Source organism: Salvia miltiorrhiza, chromosome 3 (assembly GCF_028751815.1).
Source record: "Salvia miltiorrhiza cultivar Shanhuang (shh) chromosome 3, IMPLAD_Smil_shh, whole genome shotgun sequence".
Taxonomy (NCBI): domain Eukaryota; kingdom Viridiplantae; phylum Streptophyta; class Magnoliopsida; order Lamiales; family Lamiaceae; genus Salvia; species Salvia miltiorrhiza.
Genome location: NC_080389.1, coordinates 25,739,600 through 25,745,109, shown reverse-complemented (window position 1 = coordinate 25,745,109; position 5,510 = coordinate 25,739,600). Strand labels below are relative to the sequence as shown.

Here is a 5,510-nt window from a genome sequence, read left to right as displayed (position 1 = left end):
TTGACTTTGAAAGTGGGTAGTTTTGCAAGACATTTTATCAATGTGGGTAGATTCCCCTATTAACACTTTGCTAATCAGCTCATAACAGAGTAACGTGAATAATTGAATAATAAATATTGTCATTGGCGTTTGTTAATTAGATTGCAATTTGTCGTCAACCCCACGCAATAATGTTCTTTAGTTCTCTATCTATTTTTCTCTTACCTTCTCTCTAATTTCTTTATACTCCATCCGTTCATAAAAAATAGTCTTAGAAGTGGACGACACGAATTTTAATAAAATTAATTAAATGTATTATGAGTGGAGAAGGGGCTCCACTTAAAAGTAATGTTAATAATGATAATTAATTATAATGTGAGTGGAGAAAGGGGCCCATCATGTGATAGAAAGTTTTCAAAAATGAAAAGAGACTAATTTTTGTGGACGTTCTCCCTCAGAAAAAAAAAATTATAGACGTTTCAAAATGACAAAATGGGACTATATTTTGTGTACGGAAAGAGTATTATATATCAAATATGATACACTTGAAACAAAAAAATCACTTTAGCATGAGAACTAAGAACTGATTTTGTCCACTTATTTCTCAATATTATTGTTAAAGTGTGGTGGAAAAGAAGAATAAATTTTAAAAGTATAATTTATCAATTTTGTAGCTAATATTTATTCGATTTAGTTGCATGCATTTTTTGTTGATAAGGATATGGTGGTAATTTAAAAATATTAAACATAATAGTAATTTTGTTTAAGGATTAATTACACCAAAATTCATGAACTTTGGCTCGATTTCAAGCTTTTTCATGAAGTTCAATTTTTACTTTCAATTCTCTGAATTTAAACGCTTGTTCAATTTTTCCATATATATTTTTTTAGCTCCACTGAGTACCGAGCTAACCTAGCTCTTACGTGGCAGTATCGAGCTGACATGGCACCTACTTGGACTGAAAATTGACACATGAAAAAAATAAACAAAAAAACAAACAATAAAATAAAATAAAAATTCATCCTTTTCCCTTCCCCCTTCCAGGTCCGGTGGAAAACCACTGCCACCGCCGGAATCGCGGAACACCACTGTCGCCGCTGGAATTCCCCCACGAATATGCTTTCCCTTGAACCCCTCAGCTATAGTGTCATGCCCCAGCTTTTAATTATGGATTAAGGGCTTAATTATGATAATTAGGGTTCTGTAACACCTCGTATTTTCGCATTATTATTCTATTACTATTCTGGTAATTAGTGTTAAGGAATACATTAAGGTTTTGCAAACCTGAGCATAGAATCCTGGTGACTCGAGCTTTTTCTAATATTTTCTTGAGAGGTTATAATAGATAGGATGAAGTTTTCTTAGTAGATTTAGATGCGAGTATTCTAGAAGTCGGACACCTATTAAGTGGGTTATATTGATAGGATGAGTTTAGATAGAGATACTGATTGAATTGAGGGTAGATTATAGATTCTATTTTCAATTAAGGAAGCATGCTTATTTTTTTGAGATGGTTTGTAGTGTTAAGTTTCATGAGGATACTCGGCTAGAAATAGAGTCGGGATGAGTGAGTAAAGAATCACTAGAGAGATAGAGTCAGATTCGGGAGGCGAGTAAGTCGACGTTAGATTTTGACTAATTGCGATGATATGTTTTGAGTGAGATTATTTGATTGACTGCTATGTGACCTACTTGATACATGAGTGATTTATGATTTCCTGAGCATGTTAGAACCCCAGAGATTAAATTTAAAAATTGTAACGAACGAGATTATTTTTAATCGGAAGTAGTAATATTATGATTGATATTATAATTTTCCTAACGGAATTTCTCAGAGTTTATTTTTTTGAAATAGATGTTAAGTGGATTTATGTGTACACTAATTATTACTATTATAATTAATTTAATTACTTGATGATTGACTATGATTTTATTAATGAACCACTTTCCTTAATATATATATATATATATATATATATATAGGGAGAGGTTCAAGAAAGAACCATAAATAAAAGAAGACCGGAGAACCAATTTCAGCCATTCGATCATCAAGATCTACGATAGATGCATCATCTTGTTGGATGAATGCAGATCCTGAGTTCGAAACCTGAAGAGAGCATTTTTTAAAAAAATTTTAGTGCATTAATTTTAACAGCGAATGCATTAATTTTTACAGTGGATGCATTAGATTTGATGGTTTTCCCGTTCTCACAAATAATGTAGTTCTCTCTAGAACCACACCCTATATATATATATATATATATATATATATATATATATATATATTGCTATACTTTACTACACATTTGTGGTACGTGTATTTTGTTAATTTTTAATTAGAGATACTTTGAACATGTGTAGTATTCAATAAGCTAAGATGGGATTGAGGTAGCAAGTGGCCAAGTGGGGTTGAGAGCATTAAATGAACATTTACTGGGCATTAATTTAACTTTAGCTTATGGAACAAGTATTAGCTTTTCAACAAAATAAATTTCTCTCTCCTCTCTCCCCCGCAATTTTCGTCCCCCTCTCTTCTCTCTCCCTCTTTCTCTTTTCTTTCTCTATCCTCCATTGATGATACCTCCAAGCTCCAAAAATCATTTTTATACCATGGATCTCCACAACAATCAATCCTTAAACATCCACAACTTAGAATCAAGAGCAAGAATAGAAGATGTTTCAAGATTGAAGTCAAGAGAGCTTCTACCATTTTAGTGAAATCATTGAGTAAGTGTTCTAATAACTTAGATCTAGTTATATTTGAGTTATATATGTGTGTATGTTATTGATTAAACAAGAAAACATCCCTCTCCCTTTCACTTTAAATTTTTCGAAAATTAGGGTGTTTTACCCTTCAAATATTTTTCATCTTCTTTTCTTAAATTGAGGTGATTTATATGTAATTCAGAACCTATTAAGTTGATATTGATGAGTTTTTAAAAGGTTTAGAAAGGAGTTTGAATTTTCAATGAGTTTAGTTTGTCTAAAATTCAGAAGTTTTAATCTTTTGGTTTAATTGATGAATTGGTGCTTGATATATGCTATTGATAGTGCTAATATGATGAATCATGGATTAAATTGATGTTTTGATTGGATTTATGAAAATCCTCATGAGTTAGTTTGATGTAAATTGGGTAAAATTGACTCCTTGCTTTAAATTGCTAATTGGTGAGTTGTATATGCATTTCAATTTGATAGATCTAAGGTTTGATTGATGAATTATACATGCTTAAAGATTTTCAAAAAAGTTTAGTTTATCAAAATTTGGGACTTTTTGATTCACTTGTTAGATTTCAAAATTGATTGAAATTATTTGACTATGAGCATGATAGGAATGTTGGTTGAGGACTAATTTGGGTAATCGAGATACATGTGGAAAATTGATTGAGTTTAGTTTACTACAAATTGGGTATTTTTGATTAATAAGATGGATGCTTGGATTAATGGTTTCTATGAGCTAGTTAGTATACTAGAGGGATGAAAGCATGCTTGAATTGTTTAATAATGTTGAGTTGTGAAAATTGCACAAGTTTAGTTTGCATGTATGAAATGAATCTTCCATGTGGGAAGAGTTATGAGTTATACGATCATGTATTTGTGCTATTGTGTATCATATGAGTTCAACGTGAATTTTTGAGAATTTTTTTTCGATGAAGAAATCTAGAGGTTAGTTTGTTAAAAGTGATATAAATTGGAATTACTTTCTTTTGTGAATTATTTTTGGGAAATTTATTTAAGAATGTTCTATTATGTGTCTTTGATTTTATAAATTAAATTTTTGGGAATTTTCCCCAAATAAAAAAATATTTTCCGATTTTTACAAAAACTTTTATTTTATTTTATTGCTAAGGTGTTATTTAACTTGATTAGTGTCCATGAGCTAATTTGAGATTTATATTGCTTTGTGTGTATGCATATCTATGTGTTGGTTTGTTGATTTGGCTTAATTGGAGTGTAGTAATGAGGAGTGAGAATAGTACTAAGATAGGAAGAGCATTCTTAGTAAGAAGGTTCCTAACCGATTTCTTTTATCTTAGCCCATGGATTATCTTCGATGTTATGATATCAGAAGATATGAGCAGAGGACGGAAGTGAGTTCGCCTCGAGTGCTACGAGAGTAAGCTAAGATCTTCAGATGGGCATTACTTTTACTATACGTATATAGAGATCTCTTGTGTGTCGTAGGCCTCTTATACGATTATATGCATGATATGATTTAACTGTTAATTTCAGTTTTATGAAAAGTTCAAATGATAAATGGCTCTTATGAAATGAAAATGAAAATGAAATGTCTTATGAAATGATATGAAATGTTTATGAAATGACTGTCTGCCAAAAATATTTATGTTTTACGTATGTATCCTATCTGTGTTGGTTCGCCAACTTTAAAGGAAATCCAATTGGGACCCTATGCTAGACGAAGGTATGCTAGTACGGGTTAACGTGTACACTCATGGAGACCGCGAGTCGCTTGTGACCGGTCCTGGCATCCGTGGAAGGAGGCCTTCTTCGCGGCGCGTGATAGAAAGGACAGATATGGATCATATGAAAGAAAAATGATCGGCCGATCGACTTTATGAAAATGAAAGAAATATTTTAGTAAGCACAGGTCTTTCAAGAAAACCCTTGTGTGTTACTGTTTGGCAGTACAATGAATATATGTGTATGTTATGCATGAATGTATTTTCGGCATGTGCCCACTGAGTATTTTTATACTCAACCCTGCATGTATTTCTAAATGTGCAGGTTGAGCAGCTGATGGAATGGAATAATGTTGAGCGGGTATTCCTTTGTCATTTCTAGAAATATAACCTTAAGTATACATCTTCATATGTATATCTCACACGTTTTTCGCTGCGAAACACTTTGATTATGGGAACTCTATGTTATGAAGTCAATGTATTCATTTTTTAGTAATCCATCTCGATTAGGTCATCCTTATGTGAATGTTTTGTAAGTATTTGAATGATCAAATATGATCCTAGTACTTCCTTTTAATGTCATATTTTTTCAAAATACTTTTATGTTAAGTAAATGCCTTTTTCTTCCCCACTCATAAATTCCCATCCCAAGTCATAATCTCAGCTAAACTGTCATTAGGGATAGTGGGCTGTGACATATAACTTTCCACCGCCCAGGCTTCCCCACTGGTTTCGCCTCAACCGACGCCTCACCCCACTCCTTCGATCTCGTCATCAGCCTCAGTTAAATCAGTCGATTGCGGCAGGCGACGACAGATCGCCACTTAGTTAAATCAGTCGATCTGGTAGATCCCCCTCCGCGTCCTCGATTTTCTATTAGGTTTTTCAAGTGGAGGGGATCTCCTCCAGCGGTGGGCCGAGACCCACGCAGAGGTCGCCGAAGGTGAAAGACGAGGCCGACAAGAAGGAAAAGGGAAAGGGGTGCGAAGGGGCCGTTGGCTCTAGCTCCGTTAACCGCCGCTGCTACTGTGCTCGACTTCCGACAAGCTCGACTAAATAGAAAAGGGCGGCGAAGTCTGTGTAGCTCATTTCCTGTTTCGATTTGCAGC

The 5,510-nt window shown here is 33.7% G+C and overlaps 1 long non-coding RNA gene across 1 annotated transcript; it reads left to right on the top strand.

Moving 5' to 3' along the window:
* The first annotated feature begins 2,353 nt into the window (after positions 1-2,353).
* On the top strand, positions 2,354-4,998 carry LOC131013930 (uncharacterized). The gene is made up of 2 exons (XR_009097909.1): positions 2,354-2,707; positions 4,018-4,998. It is a non-coding gene; the product is annotated as an uncharacterized LOC131013930 (long non-coding RNA).
* The last annotated feature ends 512 nt before the right edge of the window (positions 4,999-5,510 follow it).